Source organism: Pteronotus mesoamericanus, unplaced genomic scaffold (assembly GCF_021234165.1).
Source record: "Pteronotus mesoamericanus isolate MK-2021 breed Mesoamerican mustached bat unplaced genomic scaffold, CSHL_Meso_final contig_657, whole genome shotgun sequence".
NCBI classification, from domain to species: Eukaryota; Metazoa; Chordata; class Mammalia; order Chiroptera; family Mormoopidae; genus Pteronotus; species Pteronotus mesoamericanus.
This window is the reverse complement of record NW_026555229.1, coordinates 21,855,027-21,881,168: the sequence shown is the minus strand read 5'-3', so window position 1 is coordinate 21,881,168 and position 26,142 is coordinate 21,855,027. Positions and strand designations below refer to the sequence as shown.

At 46.7% G+C, this 26,142-nt stretch overlaps 1 protein-coding gene across 3 annotated transcripts in view; it reads right to left on the bottom strand.

The window, feature by feature from the left end:
• The window catches only part of ZRANB1 (zinc finger RANBP2-type containing 1), a 50,294-nt gene extending 40,404 nt beyond the window's left edge, over positions 1-9,890 (bottom strand). For all 3 annotated transcript variants that reach the window (XM_054581680.1, XM_054581678.1, XM_054581679.1), the window contains exon 1: positions 9,599-9,890. The gene's annotated coding sequence lies outside the window, so the exon portion shown is untranslated. The remainder of the gene's footprint in view (positions 1-9,598) is intronic.
• Positions 9,891-26,142: the final 16,252 nt, after the last annotated feature.

Below are 26,142 nucleotides of genomic sequence, written 5' to 3'. Positions count from 1 at the left end.
TTGAAATAAAAAAGCATAACATACCAAAAACGTTGCATATTTTCTTCCATCTTCAATATTAAATGGATACACAAAAATTCACCAACTTTGATATAATTTTTTTAAACGCACACTGATATGACAGCTGTCACAATACAATCTAACAAAATTGTTTTGAATGAAGTTAGAGACAACTAAGCACTAGTACAGCCACCTTACAGAAAAAACCAAACAGACTTTTTGGCCACCTCAATATACAAAGAACTCTTGAAACTCAACAGTAAGAAAACAAACACACCCTGGGCTGGTGTGGCTCAGTGGACTCAGCCACAGCCTACAAACTGAAAGGTCACTGGTCCAATTCCAAGTCAGGTCCCTAGTTGGGTGTGTGCAAGAGGCAACCAGTCAATGTTTCTCTTCCTCTCTTTCTCCCTCCCATGTCTAAAAAATGAAATAAAATCTTTAAAAAAAAGAGAGAGAGAGAAACACAAACAATCCAATTAAAACATGGGCCAAAGACCTGACCAGACACTTCACAAAAAAAAAAAGATATACAGATGGCAAACAAGCATATGAAAAAACGCTCAATAGTAGGGAACTGTAAATTAAAACATCAGTGAGATATCACTACACACCTACTAAAATAACCAAAATCCCAAATACTGACACCACCAATGCTGATGAGGATGCTGCTGGCGGGAATGCAAATGACACAGCCACTTAGGAAGAGAGTTTGGCAGTTTCTTATAAAACTAAACATGCTCTTACCATAAGATCCAGCAATTGTGCACCTTGGTATTTACCCAAAGGAGCTGAAAAATTATGTCCACAAAGAAGCCTGCACACAGATTTTTACAGCAGCTTTATCCGTAACTGGCAACATTTGAAAGCAACCAAGATGTCCTTCAGTAGGTGAATGGATAAATTGTAGTACATTGAGACAATTAAGTACCATTCATTAAGGAAATGAGCTATCAAGCCATGAAAAAACACAGAAGAACCTTAAATGCAGTATTATTACACAAAAGAAACCAACCTGAAATGGTTATATACAGTATGATTCCAACTATATGACATTCCAGAAAACGCAAAACTATGGAGACAATAAAAAGATCAGCTGACGTCAGGGTTGACGGCAGGAAAGGATCAACTGGCAGAGCACAGAGGCTTTTTTAAGGCAATGAAGCTATTCTATACGGCACTGTAGTGCTGGTTACCTGTCACTATACATTTATCAAAACCCATACAATGTACAACACGAGGGAACCTTAATGTAAACTAGACTCTGGTTGATAAAGGCATACCATGGCAGGGTCACCCATTCTTTTTTGGGATGTTGATAGTGGAAGAGTTTATGCAAATTAGGGGGCAGGGGATATGAGAACTCTGCTTTCTGCTCAATTTTGCTATGAACCTATGCTCTACCAAAAAAAAAAGTCTATTTTTTAAAATCTTCTCAACAGTTTTTAAATCACTAATATACAGAAAACATTTTCTTAAAAAAATCAGTTCTCAGAGAATGGTGGGGAGTTTTAAAAAGGACAGAGGAACTCTTAACGTGAACCTAAAATGCTCTAAAAAATACCCAACTTGCCCTGACTGGTGTAGCTCAGTTGGACGTCATTCTGCGAAGCGAAAGGCCACCAGTTCAATATCCAGTCAAGAGCACATGCCTCGAATGAGGGCTCAGTCCCCAGTTGGGACCTGTACAAGATTGATGTTTCTCCCTCACATCAATATTTCTCTCCCTCTTTCCCCCTTCCCCCTCCCTAACAATAAAATCTTTAAAAAAAAAAACTACCCAGTTTACAATATATTCACACCTAACAATCTTAGATTAAGAAGAAAAAGGACATAGAAATTAGGGTGAAGCGTTCCCAGCTGGCCAAATCTGAATCAACTTGAACTTTTACATAAAAAATAACAGTATAAAAACCCATGTCTACATAGATACAAATAAATACACAAATAAATAGGATGAGAAAGCGCCTCCTTAGAGTGGAATCCAACCAATAAATGGGAAACAAAAAATAACTGGGTTAGAAAATCACCCTCAGCAGTCTTCACAACAGATTCAGGAAATCATCATTGACGAGAGTTAAAGCGGGTGGGCAAAGCTTGAGAATTAACAGGATATTTCAATAGTCTCCAAGTGTCCCTCAACAATAACTGGTACGGTACAAAGCCCAGTGGACACCTCGACCAAAGTTACCCACGCCAGTAACCAGCCACACCACCTGTCTCTCTATGTGTTGTACTAAGAATACAATATCGCTTCCGTGGTCTTCTTGCCAAAAAAGTGCATATTCTACCTCTAATCATGAGAAAACATCAGACATACTACACTGAGACTTTCTACAAATTAGTACTATATTCTTCAAAAAATCGGTATCATGAAAAACAAAAAAATACTGTACTGTTCCAATTAAAGGAGATTATTAAAAACACAGTAACTGACTGCAACGCATGATGAGATTTTCTTTTGTCTTCATAAAAAACATTAATGGGCCTAGGCTGGTGTGGCTCAGTGGACTGGGTGCCAGCCTTGCAAACTGAAAGGTCGCATATTCTATTCCAGTCAGGGCACCTGCCTGGGTTGCGGGGTGTGTGAGGGGTAACCAATTGATGTATCTCTCACACACTGATGTTTCTCTCCCTCTCTCTCTTCCCCTCACTCTAAAATATAAATAAATACAATCTTTTTAAAAATAAAAAAATTATTAATGAGACAACTGACAAAATTTGAATAAGATGTGCAGAAACTGATTAAAAATTACATAACAGTATTAGACAATGGTAATTTCCTTATTTTGATCATTGTGCTGTGGTTATGTAAGAGAAAGTCCTTGTTTATGAAATACACACTGAAATATTTAGGGATAAAGGGGTATCAGGTCCACAAACAACTTTCAAACAGTTCTAGGGAAAAATACATCCACATCACACAATAAACCTTACAACTGACAGAAATACTTTCACAGCCTTCCAAAGAAGCCAGGTGAGTCCTCACAAATATGTAGCAAATCCCCACACAAGGACTTGAAATCCTCTAATGGCTTCCCAATCCACTCGGAATAAATTTAAAATTCCCCAGTCTTTCTTGCAAATCTTTATACAAAAGTGGGGTTTGTTCTGTTCCTTGCACAGCAAGCTCATCCTCACCTTAAGAGTTTTGTCTCCTCTGCCGAGAGTGCTCTTTCCACAGATTTCAACGTGGCCACCGTCACAGAGACCTAGGTTCAAAGAGCACCTCCGCAGATCTTTCCTGGCCATCCGAGCCCTCCCCCACCACGCCGCCCCCCTTCACCGCTGGCACGCCCACCGCTGCCTGGCTTGCTTTCTCTTACTTGCTCATTGACATCTCTCCACACTAGAATGTAAGTACAAGTGACAGACCATCCTGTTCACAGAGTTACCTCAACATCTAGTACAGTTACTTTCTCAAATGCCAAACACTCATTACTAAATGTTTCAATTTCAGTAGCTCTTTTCTTTTTTTAAAGATTATTTGTTTTTAGAGAGAGGGGAGGGAGGGAAGGAGAGAGGGAGAGAAACATTGATGTGCAAGACATTCGGATGCATCTTGCACACCCCGAACTGGGGACCTGGGCTGCAACCTAGGGGTGTGCCCTGTCTGGGAATCGAACTGGCGATCTTTCAGTTCGCAGGCCGGCACTCAATCCACTGAGCCACACCAGGCAGGGCATGATTTCAGTAACTTTTGTGACTGCGTTTTTCATAATCTACTTGTTGAAAATCCTAACCAATCTCAGATCACACAGTAGGTACCAAGTAATTATTAATTTGCTGAATGACTTTCTATTAAAACAATGCCCCCTCAGATTTCAACTCAATACAAAAATATATCCCCCCCCCACACACACACACGTGTTGGGGGGACTTTTCTCTCTTCCCATCTGCAAAGACGAGCCACCCACACTGAAGAGGCTCATCCCTTCCTCATTTCCAGCCCCCCGACTTTCTGCACAGGCTGCTCCTCTTTTTCTCAGCATCTGCTGGTGTGGATTTCAGTTTACCTTTTATGTCTTTATTCTGCTTCTCTGTTAGATTTTTTAAGACCTCTGAGAAATGGGTATGAACCCTAAACCTTGTATCTATAGAAACCATCTATCACTTATTCTACAATGAAGATATGCATATCTAGTTTGCCAAAAAATTTTGGTTACAGAGAATATGCAGTTTCTGGGATTTTGATAATTTATGAGACAAAATATTTGAAATTATGGCTGTCTCTAAAAAAGTTTTTTGGGCCTGTATTTTTATATCTCATACTATATACAAAACAACTCAGAATTATTATAAACCTGAATATAAGAGCTAAAATTCTTTGACGAAAACACAGATGTGCATCTTCCTGACCATGGATTAGACAATGATTTCTTAAAGATGGCACCAAAAGCATAAATGACAAAAGAAAACAAACACAAATAAATTGGACTATATCAACATTTAAACCTTTTGTGCTTCAAAAGCCACCTCAAGAAAGTGAAAATAGAACTCACAAAACAAGAGAAAATATTTGCAAAACATTTACCTGACTTGTATCCAGAATATATAAAGAACTTGCACAACTCAACAACAAAGACAAATAACCCAAATGAAAAATGGACAAAGGATCAGTATGGACATTTCTCTAAAGAAGACATAAAAATGGCCAAAAAAAAAAAAAGATGTTCGATACCATGAAGAAAAGGCAAATAAAACCTAGGAGACACAACTTCACAGCACAGCGATACCACTGAAGACTGACAATGGCAAGTGCTGACTAGAGGGTGCAAAGAAATGGAACCCTCATTCATCGCTAGTAGAAATGTGAATGCAGCAACCACTCTGGAAAACAGGCTGGCGGTTCCAAAGGTTAAACACAGAGTAACCGTGTGACCCGGAAATTCCACTCCTAGGTGTCTATCCAAGAGAAGTGAAAACTTATGTCTACACAAAAACTTGTACACAAATTTCATAAGAGAAAAACCGGAAACCACCTAAATATTCACCCATCAATCAATCAATCAACACAATGGAATATTAACCTATAGAAGAAAGTAGATTCGTGGTTGCCAGGAACTCAGGCAAAGGAAGAAATGACTGCCAATGAGTATAGAGTCTCTTTTTAGGGTGACGAAAATGTCCTGGATAGCGGTGCTGGTCACACAAGTGTACACTTGAAAAGATGAATTTCATGGTAATGAATTAAACCTCAACGGAGCTGTTATTTTTAAAAATAAGAAAAAATGGAAAAGATGCTGTAGGGGTCCAAAATGTGTCACCGCAAGATGTGCCTCAGTGCATATTCCTGTGGCTAAAAGCAATTTTAGCTTCAGGCTCAGCCTCTGTCCCAACCCTTAAGTACCTAGAAACTTTTGAATTAGAAGCCTTGTCCGTAAAAAATTATCAGCAATAACTTCTTCTAACCGATCCACAGGTAAAGGCAAACTTCTATTTGTCAAAGGTCTACTCTTCTCATCCTGCAACAACGGTTTGAATCCCCCAGGCACCCAACCTCAACCTGAGCTCAGGACGTCTTGTACTGTACCCCAACCCCCCTTTCTATCTCTGAACCTCTCATGCATGTGGGGTCTCTAACTTTCTCATGTATGTGGGGTTCCCATGCGCACGAAATTAAATTTTATTTTCTCCTGTCAACCTACCTCCTATTGATTTCATTATTCGGCCAGCCAAAAGAAACAGAGAGGGGAAAGAGGAATTTTTCCCTTCCCCACAATACACAAATGATTTCCAATAATGCCTTATCTATCCAAATTATTTTTACTTATGTGAATTCAATCCACATAAAAATTTGACTTACTAACGGGTGGGGGGAAAAAACAAAATTGTGTTGTGTTGGTAGAGGAGGGGGTGGGACAGTTTGTCCTCAATAACATGAACTATAAAAAATACAGAATATTAGTTTTTTTATTACTAAAAAGTTCAAGTTCACTAAACAGCTGAAAAATTATCAACTTTCTATTCAATTTATCAGACCAGCCTTCATTTTAAAATTCAAACTGATGGCTCTTGTCAAAAATTTCATCATGTCCCGGCTGGTGTGGCTCAGTAGGTTGACTGCCATTCTGTGAATCAAAGAGTCGCCAGTTCAAGTCCCAGTCAGGGCACATGCCTGGGTTGCAGACCAGGTCCCCAGTTGGGGGCGCACAAGAGGCAACCACACATTGATGTTTCTTTCCGTCTTTCTCCCTCCCTTCCCCGTCTAAAAAAATAAAATAAACTATCTTTAAAAAAAATTTTCATCTTAACCAAAATACTGCCCTCCCAAAAACCAAAGAATGTTAACATCCAAATTTCTCAAGTGATGAATTTACTGGTCTAATTCTATGAAAGTACCTTTAACAAATACAAGTAGACTATGTTAAAATGTCTAGCATTTCTGGAAAGTTTATTAACTGACTAACCTTAGCTTCAATTATGCTGAAAAGGTTTCTGAAGCTTAAATAAAGTTACGTAAAGTACTTCCTAAAAATCAGTCAATTTCAAGGGAAAAAAATATTTTGATGAACTGGAGGAAGAGGACAGTTTCCACATACATGCAATCAAGAAGGTTTACTGCTAAGAGACTATATATCCATAAAATGCCAAGCCTTTTACTCACAAGCAACACAACAGAAACACACACCCCTATTTTCCAACTACATCAGCATCCACCCTGTGGACTCCATAATTACATATATTGTCCATGATGTACCAGGACACTATGGACCAGCGTGTTTGTGTTTTCTCCCAACAGTGTTGACAGGTAGCAGTGAATCACGTTCTCCAGAGCCTCATCTGCCTCGTGATCAATGACACATGCTGCCAACATCTGAGGTTAAGTAGGCAAACTGAGACTACATATCATTTCCCCCTTCCCATGATGCTAAACGTCACCCATACACTACAAATACAGCATGACCACCCTGAGTGCCACTGGTGCCAAACTCAAAAGGAAGGAATAGCCCCAAACTCTAACCGAACTTGCCCCAGACTCAAACCTCAACTATGGGGCTGCAATACTTGTTTTTTATTTGAAGGATAAAACATCATCACTATCAAAACGTCAAACATCCTCTATAGAAAGCAAACTGTGCTAATAATAGATATAAACACAATGACCCAAAAAGTCTTTTTACAGACAGCCATAACTTTAAATATGTTGTCTCATAAATCATCAAAGTCCCAGAAACTCCCATACTTAGAAGAGTACAAACTGCATATCCTACAATACCTCCATAACCAAAAATACTTAGTCAAACTAGGAATGCATATCATCAGGGCTGAATATGGCCTTTCCAGACACAGGGTTTAGGGTTCATACCCATTCCTCAGAGATCTTAAAAATCTAGCAGGGAAGCAGAATAAAGACTTAAAAAAGATAAATTGAAATCCAAGCTGGCATATGCTAAGGGGGAAAAAAAAGATGACAGAGTCCTACACAAGAAGGGAGTGAATGGATCCCTTGGGGTGAAGTCATCAAAGCGGCTTCTCAGAAGACAGGGATCAACTGGGCCCAGAGTAAAGCACACCCATGAATGCAAGCGGATGAGAGTTTAAAACAGAAAGGAGGGCAGAAAGAAAGGCCCACTGGTGGCAGTTCACAGTAACAAATTCATCTGGCTGGAACTAAGGAATCACAAAGGTCAGAAATAAGAGTTAAATCTGAAGAATGGATCAGGGCCAGATTATCGGGAAACTTGACCACCACACCAAGAAATTTAAACTTTATTCTGCATGTTATAAGGAGTGTTCTGAGAGTTTTTATCTTGTGATGTGACCAAGTGAGAATGTTAAGATGTGCAAGATCTTGTTTGTCTAAAGAATAAGCAGAGACCAAACATTCCAAATGAAACAACACATCTCTGGGGAAAATGTGTTTAAAGCCCAGGTACAAGAGGTAATTACTGGGTGAAGAGGGACATGAACAGTAATCCTCAAAAAATAAGTGGATCAAGTTAAACAATGCGGTCTACTTTTGCAACTCCCACTAATTCAAAATTTCCATTTATTATAAAGCAGGGTAAGTATAAAGCATGATAAACAGCTCTCACTATATCAATTACACATGAGGCAATTCACCTCAAATGCACTAGTTCGTGAGTTCCAAAACCAGGCTGACCCTGACTTTATATGTGCTATGCCATAACCCTGATCAGAGTGCAGAGCTGGGCCAAGGCCATACGCTTAAAATCTACTACAGTGAATGAGTTCATCATATTAACCCAAACACACTTCAAGAGTAAATAAATGGGTGTCTCGATGCTCAGTGACAAGTAATAGCCTCTCCAAAAGACTATAATGTCATTACTGTCTTCTTAGTCCCCTAATACGCCAATAAAAAAATGTCATAAAATATCAGTATAAGGAGGTGTCCTCTCATAGGACATAAAAACCAAAGAGAAATAAGGTTCTACATTTCTTTAAAAGTACCTCTTTCAATCAGTAACAAGAACAAGGAGAAGAGATCCAGCTTTATTTTTCAAACACAGTTTAGGTGACTTTCCGAAGGCCTATGGCAGAAGCCAAGATCAAAATTCCTTATGGGTTCCCCTGGCTTATGGCTGGCACACTGAGTCACCCATGTTTGCTCCAAAGAGGGGTACCCTTAAAGGTCATCCAAGTGAAAAAGAAGCAACTTAAAAAGGACCACTAATAGAAAGACCATTCATTATACAACACATCTAGGAGCTCCAGATTTCTCTTCGACTGTGTTTCTACATTTTTGTACATTAAATCCACCGACACCATCGTAAATCATACAGACCAACACAGTGGGTGGAGGGGACAGCGTTTACCCTGATCGTCTACGAACTTAAAGAAAAAGGAAACCAAATGACTGAAATTCAAAATTCTCAGCAGGAGAGTTTCAAAACACCCGTGCATCTCAAAGATAATGGGCCAGCTCAAACTTCCAGGCTGAACCTAAACTGCCTGTCCCTTGCGCCTAATCCAAGTATTCATTACAGTCCTTTTGTCTGTGAAATACCCACACCAAGCTATCCCGAAGAAAATAACAAATCCTTGCAGAAGCAATCGTTATTGGGAGCGAGAAGGGTAGACAATCCTTCCACTGGTGCCAGGTCCTCCGCCCCGCCCCCGTCGCCCCCTTTATTTTAAGACAGAAATGGCAGCCACTGAGGCTACCGCGGGAGGGGCAGACAGGAGGAGGCCAGGAGACAGAAACACAAGTTCGGAGACCAGCACCAACTCGTGACGACGGACCAAGTATTTTAGGGCCTACCGCAGAGTGGGAGCGAAACCCCCTCACATCCCCCCACCCCCCGGAGGTGGCAGGAAGAGATGCTGGGGGAAGGGGAGAATCTGGCGGAAGAGAGGTGGCAGGGCGGGCGGCGCGTCCAGCCGCGGCTGATCGACAGTCGGTAAACAAGCCGGGCGGACCCACCTCCCACGGGCCGGGCCTGTCCCGCACCGGGAAAGCCCAAAATGGAAGCGCGGCGGTGGCAGGCCAACCCCGTTTCCCGCGCTGCCCCGCGCCTCCCCGCGCCTGCCGTACAGGGGTAGACCCGGCAGCCTGGCCGTCCGGGGCCGAGCAGGCCGCGGCGGGGCTGCGGGGGGCCTGCGGTGGGCCGCCCTCCCGAGGCCCGCTTACCTGGCGGCGGCGGCTCCTCCTCCAGCTCCTGCTTCTCCTCCACGTCCAGTCCTCGGCGCCCGGCGGCGGCGGCGGCGGCGGCGGCGACTACCGAGCAGCCCGCGGCGACGAGCCGAGCCCGGCCCCTCTCCGCCTCCCCCCCGCGCCGCCTCCGCCCTCTCCTCTCAGTCAGGACATGGTCTCCGCGGGCCCGCGCGCGGCTCCCGGCTGTCGCGGGCGGGGGCAGAGGGGCGGGGAGCGGGCGCGGAGGCGGGGGGGCGCCGGGGGGTGGGGGGGAAAGAGCAGGGGGGACGACCTCGGGAGCTGCGGGATCGCAATGGCGGCGGTGAGCGGCCCCGGAGCCAAATCAACCCCACGGCAGGCAGCGCGACGTCAAGGCGGGACCCCGCCGCACGCCGCACTATCATTGGCCCCGAGGCTGTGGCGGCGCAGCCAATGGGCGGCCACTTCTTTCCTGGCGCGGGACGCGGGCCGTGGAGCGGTGACGTCACTCCGGCGCCCGGCCCTGATTGTGAGGCGGCGGGCGAGCGGGGGCTGCGGCCCTGGGGGCGTGCGGGGGACGCCGGGAGGACGCGGGCTGGAACACACGCAGACTGCGCGGCCGGGGGCCCGGGGGGACGCGAGGGGGGCGAGCTCTTGGGCGCTGTGCGACTCCCTCTTCCCCTTCTCTGCAACAGACTCACTTGAGTGAGATGTCAGCCCTCGAGTCTCACGTCTCCCAAATGACTACTTATTTGCAGAGTCGGCTTCATTTTTCTCAGTTTGAAACACCAGGAAGATGCATGTTTATTAGGTTGTTTGTCATAGGCTAATTTTTATGTATTTTTACAATGTCTTTTTTTTAAACCTTTGAGACGGCGCCTGTGTGAATATTTCTAATCTGTAATACATGTATACATATATGTATATGCATGATGAAAAGCCGTGGAGTTTTATGCCAATTGTATCTCAATAAAACGAAGTATTTTTTTTTTAATAAAAGCTCTCTTCTACTATTTCCTAACTTAGAGATGGTTACCGTTCTCTAAATTGTAAATTTAAAGCAGAGAATAAATTACAGCCATGGAAAAAATATTGCCAGGAGAATTCCCAGAGCCCAAGTTCTAAAGAAAATGTTCTCTGGTGATGTATTTTTTATATTTTATTTTTGTAAATATCACCAGTCGGGCATTTGGCCGTTTGCTAAAACCCCGTATGTCAAATTTGTCCAGCTGGAGAACTTGTGTTTTCCCAGTGGAACGTCCCCTTGCATTTTTCATACTTCAGATTTATTTCATGAACCAATCCAGGCTGGTGCGGCTCAGGACTCAGTGCTGGCCTGTGATCCCAAGGGTTACCGGTTCAAGTCCCGGTGAGGACATGGGCCTGCTGTGCAGGCCACGCCCCCAGTAGGGGGCACTCAAGAGGCAACCGCACTGATGTTTCCTCTTTCTCCCCGCCTTCCCTTGTGTCTAAAAATAAATTTAAAAAATACATTTTGAAGGACCATAAAACAGCAACTTTTGAAAAGTGGTAAAGCTTTTTAAAAGTCATACGTTGAAGAACCATAGCACCGTCAAAGGGCATTTCGTAGTTGTATTGGACACCTCAACTTCAATAGGAAGACTGTCTTACTCAGTTTAATTAGATTTTTTAAAGCCTGGACGGAGACTTCATTCAGTAAAACAACTCATAGTATTATTCTGAGTCTCTTTGCATAACTATGGCACGGTGTGCATACAGCTTCCCCATGGGCCCTGAAGAATAAAATAGTACCTTATATAGCTTCCCCTCACCAACCACCTCTTTCACAATCGCTGGTATATTTTATCCTCACAGCCATTCCTGGGATAGAAATTTCCAGCAATCCCCATCTTCCCAGAGCAGCATTATTTGCTCAGGGACTCCTCAATAAATCGAGTTTAAATGGCAACAGTCATTCGCCTTTAAAATTCAGCACACGTTCTCAAACACGTATTTAACACAACTGTAGATGAAACACCACATTATTATGTAAGAACAGTGGTTCAACCAACACGGGAAAATATTTTAAAAGCTGCTGCGTACCTCAGCTTCCCCTTCCTGAACCTCAGCTGCAAAGCTGCTCACCCACAAGTTAACAAGAACCCAGAGTTAGGCGTTTGTGTTTGGTTTGAGTTGTAGCTGATTTTGTTAAGGGAAGAGGGGCTTGTCTGGGGAAGACTTATTATTAACTGTTCACTCCATGTAATGAACCTAACGTCAGAACCACCAACCGAGGAACAAGAAGCGCACAACGATGAATGAGACTTTCTGTGTCTGAGGAACCCACAGCACAGGACAGATGGAGAGGCAACAGCCACTGCTATTATAATATGAGGTGGAAGGTGCTAAGTACATTCAAATGAAAATTATCTTGTCCCTGGGAGAAGGAGCCAATCCCAAAATGACGTTGTTAAAGCTGAAAAGGCATTCGATGCCAGTCCGGTGGTTCTCGGCCCTGGCTCCACGTTAGAATTATCAGAGGAGCTCTTGGAAGACTCCGCTGTCTGGGCCCACCCCAGACCGACCAGAGCACTCCCAGGAGGAGAGTGTGGACCTGGCGCTGTTGACGCACTCTCCCCAGGTGACTGACTACAGTGTGCAGCCAGCCACCGGCAGAGTCCCGCCCCCACAGTCTGCAGATGTGGAAACAAACGCCGGGAGGTTCTAAGTGGCTTAGCAAAAGCCAGACCATCTCGGCCTGGAATTAGCAAATAAAGCTCTTGATTTCCTCATCAAATCCTCTTTCCGTTGCACTATGCTTGAGAAAAACATATGTCCTCAAATGCGGCAGATAGCATTGTCACTGTTAAGGAGCTGATTCATGCTCTTTGGCACAGAGATTAAATTATTCTCCTTATGTTTATTTCTGAGAAAAATTTCTGAGTTCTGAGATATATTTCATGGGGGAAAACGGTATCCACTTTTTTTTTTAAAGTTCTTTTTTCTTAGAACCCTTGGACTGAATTGTAGGGACAGCGTAGTTTTGTTGACAGTTAGTTTCGTTCGGCTTTTATTGCAGGTGTTTCCCAAACTACCTGTAGAAGACATAATTCCAGCTTCCTTTTTCTGCCTCTTGAACGGCAAATTATGGGTCTGTATACTTCAGTCCACTACCAGTAGAGAGCTATGGAAAGGTTTTGAGCTGGCAAGTGCCGGAGGTATCACTTAACCTGGAAGGTCTGTGGGGCAAATTAGGGTAGAATTAGAAACAGGGACAGAGAAACCAATTAAAGAGACAAGAACCTAAAACCAAAGTAGCTGGGGGAATGGGACAGAGAGGAGTGAAACAGGGTGAGCGGGATGCTCAGTTTGCCAGTGTTGGAATCTGGGGTGGAAGACAGACTCAGAAGCCAGAGAGTTCTGAATGCTGGTGGTGTGATTAACAACAGGGCCCCCAGAAGAGGAACTAGGTAAGAGGAGATGGTGCCTATCGATCAGGCGCGCGGATATCCTGGGCTTCGGAGGCCACATGCAGCCAGCCCGGGAAATGCTGGTCTGAGATCTGATCGCCCAGAGCTGGGGAGAAACCTGAGGGAGTTAGTTCTCTCTGTTGAAGCTACTATTTGAAGCCACAGGAGAGGGAAAGAAAAAGAAAAACTACGTAAGGAGGAGAAAAAGATTGGTCAAAAAGACAGCAGATGAAAAGGGTGTTCTGGAAGCCCGGCAGCGGGGGGGGGGGGGGGGGTGACGCTGAGCCTCAAGGACATGGTAATAAACAATGTCAGAGTCTCCAGCCTCAGGAATTAGAATAGAGAAAAGGTCGCTGCATTTGACAAACAAGAGGCTTCATGACCTTCTAGAGAAGAGTTTTCAGTAGGATGGTGGGGAGAGAAGCCAGGTTCTGAAAGCTGAAGGGACACCTGGGCACTGAGGCAGGGATGATAGACCCCTAGTCCAAGACGTCTGGCAAGGACCGGAAGGCAGGGGACGAAAGAGTACACACAGGGAGGAACAGGAGGGAGGGGAAATCTTTCCTTTTTAAATGGCATAACAATCGCTTTTGTGAACAAAGCAGAGAAGGTGGAGAGGAAAAGAAAATGATGGAAATCCAGGAGGAAGGTCGCCCAGAGCACGGTGATTTTTCTCAGAAATCGGAGCAAAGGAAGCCGTGGGAAACAGAGCTGCAGAGTCTGAGGGCAAAGGCAGGTGTTGGAAGGGACTTCCCGCCCCTCCCCTTCCTGGGCGTCAAGCACAGGCTGCCTGCTGAGGGCTGCGAGGGAGGCTGGAAGAGAGCAGACAGGCTTTGGGACAAGGGTTGTGGGGAAGCAAACGGAGAGAAGTGAACAAGCAGCCACTTTATGCAGCAAAGCTTGGAAGCTCAGAGTCGGGCCTAGAACAGGGAGGCCACACAGCAGAGGGACCTAGAGGGGCACATTTGCCAAGGAAGGAAAGTTAAAGGCTCTCTGCTGAAGAAAATGACAACAGGTTCAGCTTACTTAGGGTCTGCTGGGGAACGTGTGCTGTTTTTGAAGCACGTTTTAGAAAATTTGTGGGCTTCCTGCAAAATTACAAGAACAAATTCTCAGCCATATTGCAGGAAACGTCAGGTGTATGAATGTCACAATATCTTCCCCTTATTGTGTATGACCAACAGATTTCCTTAGTGGAAAAAGCTGTTTATAGTAGAAAATGCAATATAAGGGTGCTGCCTCAAGCCCTGGCTGGCGCGGCTCAGTGGGCTGTGCACTGGCCTGAGAACCGAAAGGTCTCCCATGCAGTTCCCAGTCAGGGCGCGTGCCTGGGTTGCCAGCCAGGTCCCCCGTAGGGGGCATGTGAGAGGCAGCCAATCAACGTGTCTCTCACATCGATGTTTCTCTCCCTCTCTCTCCCTCCCTTCCCCTCTCTCCAAAAATAAATAAACAAAACCTTTTAAAAATAAAATTAAGTACAATTTAATAATAAGAATAAGGATGAGGATAAGGGTAAGGGTGAGGATAATGCTGCCTCATGCAATAAATGGCACTGTTTCAGGGAACACAGGCTGTGCAGAAGCAGTGCATAGAGAAATGAAAAAGAGGACAGGATCTAACTTAATTCCCCATTGGAGTTTCTCATCTGAATGTTTAAAAAACTAGAATGAGAACATTTAAAAGTTTCTGAAGTTCCCAGGAGTTAGGCATGATTTATTTTCCTGTGATTTATAGACTTCAGAAGCTTTAAAAGAAAATAAGATTGGCAACTGTGGCAGAAATTGCTAGAAATGCTTCCCAATATCTTTTCTTTCTCTCCCAAGCAACAGATTATTGGTTTGTAACAATTGTTTTTGCTCTACTAAATGCCTTTACTGTATTTCCAAGTCTCTACTACAGGTATCTATGGCCATGTGACTAAGTTCTGGCACATAATGTATTCATAGGCGCTAAAAAGGTGAAAGTGTTTGAGGGATTTTATGCAAATTCTCCTTAAAAGGGAGGGCACAGGCCATTCTGGTCACCGTATCTTCCTTTCTGGAGTATAGGTGTGATGGCTGGAGCTCTCGCGGCCATCCTGAACCATGAGGTGATTTTGAGGATGGTAGAGCACAAATGCAGGCCATATTTGGACTGCCTTCCCCAGACATCGTTTGCATGGGAAAGATACATCTGTCTTCTTAAGCCACTATCATTTGGGGATTTTCTTTGTTAAACAGCTTGATAAAGTAATAGTCCACTTCCTGATGTGGCAGAATTGCTCTTTCTTTTTCCTTTTCCTACAGATTTACACTTTTATTATTTAACACTCTACTGTGCTTCTGTGGGAAGAAGCCCCACTGAGCCACTGAAAGAACGAACAGGAAAAATCATCGCAGAAAGTGCTTCATCCTCAGAAGACGTTAGAGATAATTTTCTCAAGTCTCTAAAAATATGACAATAAATGAAGTGTCTGCTTCAAAGGGAACTCAATTTATAAACAGTACAGTAAAAAGGAAGGCATTCTAACCAGCTTGTTTTTTATAGGACATCTCCAACGCCTAAAATAACATAACTAAAATGGAATGTTAGGCAGGCAAATTTCGACTCAAAAAGATTCTTCTATTTCGCAATGCTCACAAAGCCTCATGATTCTGAGAGACCCTTAGGTTGCATTTACAAGGACAATAACGCAGCGTGAAGGGCGGAAGGTGGGGCCCGGTGTCTGCCCCCCTCACCGCAGGTTCTCGCTCAGATGCGACTTTCTCCATCCCCAGCAGCTAGTATTTTAGCTCGCCCGCCCACCCCCTGTCAGCACCAACCCCACGACACCTGACCCCTTCCATAATTTAAGGTTGCCTGTTAGCATCTCCAGTATCTAACGTACCATGTATACAGCTTTTTAAAAATGTACGTATCTTGTTTGTTGCCTGTCCCCTGCACCAGAGGGTAGGCTCCCTGCTCAGAGGAGGACTGTGAAAGGGAACCCACTCTCTGGCGTGACAGTAGCTGCCATGGAGGGTAAGACACCACCCATCCCCCCACCAGAGCTGGCGGTCCCGGCGGGGCTGGTGGCCCAGGCGCTGCTCGGCCTCGGGGCTGCTCTGGGCTGTGTGGGGGACGCACAGCTCAGGCCGTGCACCCAGGAGGCCCCACCCAGGGCTCTCACGCTCCACAGTTGCTTGCCATCTTGAATCTCAATAATTTTATGTTTAAATTTGTGTTTTGTATGGGAGGCTCAGTGGGTCCATTGGAATCTGTGCCAGGGAACCAAAGCCCAGTTCACCCACGGTCTCACCTCCCCACCCCCACAGGATGGGCGCTCAGCTGCTGAGTCCCCGGCCACCACAGTGACCACCACTGCCCTCACTCTGGACAGGGTCCTGGGCACGGGTTCCAGAGGGTCCGGCTGGGTCACACGCCCTGTGTGCCAGGTCACCGGATGAGACCCCAGGAGACTTCGGGGCTTTGCCCTCACCCGACAAATGTCCCCATTCCCTGAGAGAATATGATATTAAATAACAAAACACCGTTGTGAGTGTGAAGGGAAAGATCGCAGGGGAATAAGGAAAGGCTCCTTTGCTGCCGTCGCCCAAGGAGCCCCGTGTTTCTGTGACGCACTGGGCCCTGAGCAGTACGCAGCTGGGTTCCTCCGGCACTGAAAAACGGGGCCAAGGACTGGACGCCACCCCAGACCCTGGGCCCAGGCCTACCTGCTCCTGCTGCAGGAGCTCGGCAGGGAAGAGGGGTCCTTGGTGTTCTCGAGGCGCTAACTCCCCACCCCTCCGAGAGCCCTGGCCATGGCAGGCACAGGAAGTGCAGAGCCGCTAAGCCCTTCCCCTGCCCAGCCAGCAGGCCAAGGGGTGCCTCCCACACCCTGGCCTCGGGTTCACCGGAGCCAGGCCCTGTCCAGGGGTCCATGCTGGGAGGCAGTGGAGCTCTGGAATACGGTTAACAACCAGCTCTCTGATTCGCAAGGTTTGCTGATGGCCATGGTGTAAATATTCCTATCACGCCCGATTTTGAGCTGCGGTCGTTCATAAGTTAGCAAAATTCTAGGAAATTTAACAATTGGCTCTGTTACGCTAAGGCAAGCAGGCTGCGGGGGCCCTTGGAGGGAAGGGAAGGAGAGCTCACAGTGATTTCATCTATAATCTGGAACAATATGAACAGATAATTCACAGAAAGACAGCCTGAAGAACCAGCAAGTGCAAAGCATGATCAAAGTCATCAGTATAATACAAACAAAAACAAGGAGGAAGTATACTGCTTTCTAACAATCAGACTGATTAAAATGTAAATTTGTGCAGACACTTTGGAGAACATTTTGATAGTGCCCAGTAAAATTTTAAATGGGCGCCGACCCTGCAGTTCCTTTTCCAGGTTAGTTTGGGGGAATTCCCAGGGGTGTACAAGGATGTTCACTGCAGTATTAGAGTCATAAGTACAGCTCCATGTGCCGCCCTGACTTGTGTGGCTCAGTGGACTGAGCACCAGCCTGTGAACCAAAGGGTCACTGGTTCGATTCCCAGTCAGGGCACAGGCCTGGGGTGTGGGCCAGGTCTCCCCTGGTGAGGGGGTACATGAGAGGCAACCACACATTGATGTTTCTCTCCTTCCCTTCCCCTTTGTCTAAAAATAAATAAATGAAATCCAAACAATAAAAAAAGAAGAAGCCCCATGTCCCATCACCCAGCTTCAACAATTACCACTCATGGCCAGTCTTGTTCCAATTTTATCCCCATCTCCTTCCCCACTTTTCATATAATTTTGAAGTAAATCTGAGACAGCATATCATTTCATCCATAGATATTTCCCTGTCTCTGAAGGTAAACCAACAGGTAGGGCTTTGTCGGGTGTGGGGGAGAGAAGCCCCAGCAGACTAATCAGGGAGGGGCAGATTAAAAGGCCAAGGTACTTCTGTGAGGCTCCAGGGTTGGTTACTTTAGGAGTAATGTTTCAATGTCCCTGGAGACATGATTCCTGTTCTCTACTAGACACAGCAGGCTGAAGACCAGCCTTCTGGTGCTTGGCAGATTTTTGAGGTCAAATCAAATCTGTGTTAGGTAATCAGCTTAGGGGATAATAAACTGAGAACTGACATTTGCACGGTGCTTATGAACTTCCAATGCAGGGGTCTGCTCATATCTATAATGTCTCCCTTGAATATTGTACTTTATCATCATTATTTAAAAATATGTGCCTAATAAACAAAAATACCAAATGTCTAAATAACTGTGAGAGGTCTTTAAAATGACAATGGCCTTTGCTTGTTAAATTCACTTCCAGCTCTAAAATGTAGTCGCAATATAATGTATCATATCAAAAAAAGTTACGCTAACAGCAACCAATTTTCCAGGTCATTTATCAACATGAATCAAAATAATCCCCTTTCCCAAATGTCTGCTTTGCTTTGTGTTTTGTGGAAGGAGCTTTAGAATTTTGTTTTCATCTGAAAATAAATTGACCAGAGGTTGAAAAGTAGAACAGAAGAATATGAGGCACTTGTGCATTTCAGGGATGATGTATCAAAACCTCAGTAAACTGCTCTATATTTAGTGTCCAATCAAGTGCTAGAAAACTGCTAGAATACAACACCGAACCTTGCCTCCACACGGAACATGGTTTCGTAATTCCTACACCCTACACATAAACCCTCAAAGCTGTTTCCTTACACACTTTCACTCAGAAAAAAAATCATTACTGACTCATTAGGTTTTAAGCAGCAAGCCTGCGGCTGGCGGGGTTGGCGGGGGGTGGGGGGAAGGCGGGGGGGGGGGGGGGGAGATAATGCAAAAGAACTGTGGGCGATTGAAAAAATTTTTTTTCTGAATTCTGATTAAGACAGCCTGAAAGGACAAGGATCTGGTGACTCTCTAAGTGCTGAGTGAGCTCCTTACCTTGAGGGGCCAAACCACACAATGGATTCTCAGATGAAGCAGGCTTCCCCTGGAAGAAGATGCCATCCAGGACTTCCCCAGCTGGCGAGGAGACACGGGTGCCTGGCCCCAAAGGACCGGACGACTCTCCTGTTGGGGCCCAAGGCAGCTGGTGACTTGACGTTCAAGCCAATGCTAATTTTGTTACCGTTCTGAAAATCTAGGGCCCTTAGGGATTACACGGGACCCACTCTGCCTGGGCTCTGCAAACAGAACACTCAGCCTGGATGGCAGCGCATCTGTTCACAACATGGTGTACTGGGTGCTTTCAGGTCACTGCTGAGGCCTAATGCTAAGGAAAAAAGATCCCTTTCAAAACGTTCCTGGCAGGGAGAGGCAGGGAAGGATATTCCCCCAAAGCCTTCAGAGGAAGCATGGCCCTGCCTATGCCTGGTGTGTGACTTGGAGTCTCCGGAACTGTGAAAGAATACATTTCTGCTGTTTGAAGCCAACTAGATTGTGATAATTCATTATAGGCGCTCAGGATGCAAACACAACCTGCAAAGAGCGTGCATGTATGTGTGTGCACACACACACAACGTGCACGTAGGTTTGAAGGAGGAAGGGAGCTCATCCTGGCTCAGAGGCCAGCTCACAGGATTCCCACAGCACCCTGTGGTCAGCACGCATTCACAGGTCGGAAATCTGGGTACAGGGGGGCTAGGCAGGGCCTGACCATTGGATCCTGGCAAGAAGCGGGGCGCGTATTTTGAAATGATAGGAACATTCCAGATAACCACCATGTCAGTCTTCTGCTCCTACAAAAGCATCGGTTAGTGCGCCCTCCCTCCCAGCGGCCCGCCCACGCCTTTCCCTGCCCCCTGCTCCTCCCCCACGGCCTGCATCTGCCAGACTCTAAGGACCCCACGAAACTTGCAACCAGAGAGCACTGGGCAGCAGCAGCTTGTCCCCAGCTAACCCTGTGAACCTGTCCCCAAGGTCCCGTTTCCTGAGACTCTCCAGCGCGCGGACAGCGGCCCCATCTCACCTCGCTTCTTTCCCGGGATGTTTCTGGGCTCTCTCCCGTTGCTTCCTCCTTGTTCACGGTCTCCAGATTTAATAAGCATATTCTCAAAGTCAAAAAGAAGAAAAGGAAAAAGTGGTGTCACAGATGTCTTCTTGACTTCGCTTTGTTGAAAGCTCTGAAACCGTCTTTCGGGGACAAGCCTCTGCGTCCCCGGCCCCAGCCGTCTCAGGAAGAGGTAAGAGTCCAGGTGTGAGTGCCAGTGGGAATAAACCATCCTGGGAGCTGAGCGCCACTGGGGATTCTGGGAGAATCGCAAGAGGTCAAAGCCCCTGGGGCTCTCTTCCCAACAAGGTCCCAGGAGCCCCGGGGCCCCTGAAGCCAGTCCTTCTGCTCAGTCAGGCACTGCTCCCCAGTCTGTCCTGCTGCTTGGAATCTCTCACTGTTTGCAAGTGGTTGCTTTTCAAGGAAGGAGAGATGGAAGGGGGAAGGGGGGAGGGGGAAGGAGGGAGGGAGGGGAGGCTTAGCACAGGACCTGGAACCTAGCAAATGCTCCCCTAGTATTTGTCACTCCAGTCCCCATAGCAAACAGAGCTATTTTAATGTCACTACAGAGGGGTCTTTCCCAGTTGGTGCCACCTTTACGCTAGACACAAGAGGCCCCTTTCACGTGCCTGGGACATGACAGCAGCGCGCACAAAGCCCACAAAGTGACAAGCACGTGGCTGTCTGTGCTGCGCGAGGTGTAAACGTCACCAGCCAGGACGAACACTTGCCAGGCCTGGGGACAGGCTCCTCCACGATTCTCAGCCTCTGTCCTGGAGGAGGAGGTGGCTGGTGTGACCGCCCTGGAGACTTGGGGTTGCTAGCAACCCCGGAGACAGATGCCTCGGAAGGCCAGGAGGACTCGGCCGGGGCAGATCCTAAGTAAGTGAGGGACAGATGGACCGACGTGTCAGACGCTCAGGCAGCATGAATACAGCAGGTTCTTGCACAGTGAAGCGCCGTTTCCGGTAGCCCCGTGCGGGCTTTTTTCTCTTCATCACGTTCTAACCCAGATTGGAAGGTATTCACCAATTACTGGCGTTCACAACAGGTACACGTGGTAGCCAGAGTTCTGGATGGATTTGAAAGGCCCTGGGTTCCCCTCATCTTCAGTCTCTAATCTGCTCTTGGCCATTCTTCAGTCTCCATTTCCTAACACATTATGTTGCCACATTTCGGGCTTTGATTTACAGTAAATAATGGGTTATTTAGCCGCAGGTACCTCTGTGCTTCACAAGGGAAACCTCAGTCAGAGAAAGGCTCACTCTTCTAGCCAACGGCCTCGGACCGGCAGAGGGGCTTCCTGCTTCCACGGAGGCTGTTTTTGATGGCGTCGTAAAAAGCCGCCATTAGAAACAAGTGTAGAAGTGGCCCTGCCGTCTGAGGTCTTACTCAACAAAGGGTTCTTTCTGCAAACGCAGGTGTAAATGCTCTCTTCAGATGAAATGCAGAGATCACAGTTACTGCCACTTGAGGAGAACTTGTCTTCAGGTGGCCCTTCCACGCCCACCTCTTTTCTTTATTAAAGCCACTAACACCCCTGAGCAGTGCCCACAGCCCTGGGCTCCTGCGGGGGAGGCCCAGCCCTGGTCCTGGTCCTATGGGGTCCGACTGCACGAGCTGTTCTGCGGAGTGACAGGCGTCACGAGAGAAGTGGCACAGGGGCCACGCAGTCCCGGTCCAGGAAGGCTCCTCGGAGGAGGAGGGACCCCTGAGCGGAGCTGTGAAGGCTAAGCAGGAGGGGCGCTTTCTGACACCTTCTTTATCTCACCATATGCGCCACCTATTTCTTGAGCAGGACTTGCTGCTGGCAGGAAGCAGCAGTGACTTCTCCCCTCGGTGCCTTGCAAACCTCGTCCCCTGGCCCTCCCCCTCCTGGATGACCCACGAGCCCACACTGTCTCAGGGTCTCCCAGGGATGACCCACACTCTGTGTTTTCGGTCCTTGGAGAGAGTTTATGTCAAAACCTCCGCTTCGCTTCCAGTTCGAAGCTGCTGCCTTCTCCCAAGGCAAGCCTGGAGAGGGCTCTGTCTCCTGCATCCCGCGCCGCCTCCCCCGCCCCCCACCACCGCCCGCTCCTCCGGGGCCTCACCTCACGGAGGGGGAAGGAACAAAACCGCATTTTTTCTTAGCTTGTTATCCTCCTGGGGCTATTGAATGCACTCTGCCCTGACAGATGTCTAACTGCTGGCTCTTCTCTTGGGGTACTCTGGGGTGGGGTTAGAGACCTGCACACACCTCCAGCGCCCCCGCCCCCCCACTGCATACGGTGCAGGGGAGGCCCTGCCAGGGGGGGCCTCTGCCCCACTCCTCCAGAGCAGCAGGCGCCCACTGTAAACCCCCAAGTTTATCGCTAGTACCCCTGCCGAGGGGCCGCTGCATTTCTGCAGGCCCAAGACCGAGGGCTGGCCTGGGCAAACGGCAAGCTCCCCACTGCCCAGCGTGGCCTGCCCTTCCCCCGCCCCTGGCCTGGAGAGCGGGGGCTCCGCCAGCCAGCAGCCCTTCCCAGCCCATCCTCACTGTCATGGGGCTGTGGTGGCGGCAGGCCGAGCTTGCAGAACCAGTTTGGCCCTCTCCCTTAGCTGCTGCTGCGATGTGTCCCATTGCTTTCTCTAGAAGGTAGGGACACGTGTCACTCACTGACCTCTCTGCCTAGACAAAAAAAGTTACATAAGCAAATGCGGCTCCATCTCAATCAACTGTTAAAAATCATTCCACCACACTCATTGCAGGGAGCGTCTTTGCCTTGCTGTCATTTTGAGGTTGTTTTAATAACTGTGTAAATAAACATGGAGGACAGCCACCTGAAGTGGACATTGCACCCAAGTTTCTGTGACTTTGTAATCACCAGCCCCAGTTCTCAGCAACAAGGAGCGCACGGAGCCAAGTGGGCAGCGCTGAGCAGGACACCTGGGCCCAGGTCCAGCTGGATGGAGGGCGCTGGCTGGAAGTGACCAGGGCGCTTTGCGCCTGGCCTTTCGGAGGCGCGACCTGCGAGGCCCTGCTGTGCCTGTCCCGGAGCTGAGGGGCAGGGGGACGGGCTGCGTCTGTACAGAAGCCTTGCCAAACAGTCACAGCTCAGGGGGCTGGTCCCTCGGAGGGGTTCATGAGCCCCGCAAGGGCACCGCTATTCAGATAAGAGAAATGTCAGTTCCACAGGCGGCTTCCAAGAAATGTTGTGCAATCCTTAGGAAGATAAAGCATGACTTTTTTCTAACACTCTTAAAATGAGTTTTGAAGCAAGAGCATGAGACATTCAGTAGTGTTGGGAACAGTATTTTATAGCTCAAGGGGGTTAACTTTATATTTAAAATGTGCTAGATTTGCCATATAAAATTAGAACATAATTTTATTTAGTTCTTTATTTGGCAAGTAACAGATATGAGGAGGAATTCTGGGTTGAAATGGCGGGTAGAACACTTACATCTAACTTCGCTTCCTCCTGAAATCCCACTAACACTGCAATAAAGCGATGAAACAAACACACACAGAAATAGAATCCAATGAGGACAGAGGGAAGAACAGCAGCAGTTCAGAAACTGGAGCTCAAATGAGAGACCCACGCCAGCCAAGTCGTACCCCAGCAGCGGGGGAAGCTGAGGGCCGCGGGCCCCTGCAGAGGCCTGGGAACTGGCGACACCAAGGGCTCCCAGAGCGGCAGGCCAAAGAGCAGGCGCTACAGCGAGGAGGGCGGGGGGGCTGCCTGGTAATGGCTCGGATTCCTAGATGTCCTCCCTAGTCTACTGTGTAACGCCCACCCCGGTCCCCTCTGGGTAAAGCAGGGCATCTCAGCAGGGGGTCCAGGGGGGCCAGACCCAGTTGTGGGTGTGGACACCCTGCCTGGTCCGCGTGAATATCGGATACCATCCCCCGCCCCCCCCCGGCCCCGCCGCCGTGCTCCTGGAAGGCTGGCAGCTGGGCTGTTACTCCCCAGGCAGGAGGCGAGGAAACTCTGCCCGGGGAACCTGGCTAGACATGGGGAGGTAAGTCATGGACGACAGGAGTCCCCCCAGTAACTGGTCCCCCGATCATCCTACAGAGGAGCATGACGTCAACAAGCCCCATCATGGACACGGAGGGCCCAGGAAGATTCTGAGTCCCCTTTTCATAATCACAAGTAGACAACCAGGCATGATGGAACACCTGGGACAACGGAGCCGCAGAAACCAGAAGAAGTAAATGGGGGGGGGGGGGGAAACAATTTGGTGGAAACAAAGACTATGTAGAGAAAAGAAAACTAAATTTCAAAATAATGTATTATTGAGAAATGAGAGAAGATATTGCATGCATGAAACAAGAATAAGATGCTAGAAAAAAGTTACATGCAGAGAACAAAATCTCTAAAACAGGGGTATAGAAGTAGAAAATTCAGAGTCCTTAGGCAAGAGAAATAAATAGAAGGCATAAAGATCAGAAAGAAAGAAGTAAAACTGTATTTGTAGACAGGATTATTTACGTAGAAAATTGTAAGGAATGTATTTAAAAAACTATATAAATGAACTTAAATAGGAATATATGGTCAGTATACAAAGACAATTGTATTTCCTTATATTAGCAACAAATGAATACATTTTCTTTAAATATCAAAAAATAAAAAGGAGGCAAAAGATCTGAATTGATACCTCACCAAAGATGATATATGGATGGCAAACAAGCATATGACAAGATGCTCAACATCGTACCTTATCGGGGAAATGCAAATTGAAGCAACAGGATACCACCACACACCTATCAGAATGGCCAAAACCCAGAACACTGTCCAGACCAAATGCTGACAAGGACATGAAGCAACAGGAACTCTCACTCACTGCCGAGGGAAATGCCAAGGTGCAGCCTCTGAGGAGCAGAGTTTGGCAGTTTTTTACAAAACTAAACATGCTCTTACCATAACATCCAGCAATGTGCACCTTGGAAGCTACCCAAAGGAGCTGGAAAGTTAATTCCATGTGAAAACCTACATATAAATGTTTAGAGCAGCTTTATTCATAATTGCCAACAATCTGAAGCCACCAAGCAGGTGAATGGATCAACTGTGGTACATCCAGATGATGACATATTACTCCGCACCACAAAGAAACAGGCTATCGGGCCACAAAACAAACATGGAAGAAACGCAAATGTGAAGTACTAAGTGAAAGGAGTCAATCTGAAAAGATCTGAATCATCAGATAAATAAATACTTCGAGAAAATTTCCCAGGCAGCACTCCAGGTGCACATTGCGGATCGTGACTTTTCCCTTAATGTCCCTTCTTGGGGTTCATTCGCAAGGTCAGCACTGAGAGTCCTGCCTCGTTATAAGCACCACATGGTGCTCCCTTATGGGACGGCTCATAATTATTGTACTTGACCGGCCTCCCAGTGGCTGACACTGATGCAGCTTCCAGTCGTTTGATATTACAAGCAATGTTGCCAATACCATCCTCATATGCATTCATCTTTCCCGTGTGAGAGTACTTATATCTCCAGGAAAAATTCCTGGAAGTTAAGTTGCCCAGTCTAAGGATATATGCACTGTAATTTTCATTGATACTGCCAAACTACCCTCCATAGAGGGGGTACTGTCCACAACCCCACCTCGATAGGAGCATTTCCCTTATTCTCTCTAGTACGTAGCATTACTTCTAGCTTTTGGATCCTTGTCAATCTAATTGGTGAAAAACACTATATGTCATTGTATTTTTTTAAAGATTTTATTTCTTTTTAGAGAGGGAAAGTGAGGGAGAAAGACAGGGAGAGAAACATCAATGTGTGGTTGCCTCTCAAGTGCCCCCTGCTGGGGACCTGGCCCACAACCCAGGCATGTGCCCTGACTGGGAATCGAACCAGTGACTCTTTGGTTCTCAGGCCAGTGTTCAATCCACTGAGCCACACCAACCAAGACTGTATCTTAATTTTAAATTCTCAAATACATGAATTTGAAGTTTTTAAAAGTTTCATATTTGGAAACAACATGAATAATAAATAATATTGGACTACAACCCAAAGAACAAAATAAATATCTGTAAGTCCATATTGATATAAATCATTATCTGAAATAAGCAATACATGGGAGAGAAGTGACAAGTCTTCTCACAGAGAAATTCCAATTAATCCACGCAGAGGAAATGGGGAACTGGTCCTTGATCACCATGACAACATTGACATCATGTCCTCCTGAAGATGCGCTGAGAAGGGCGCCTCACCCCACGAGCCCTTGCCAGTG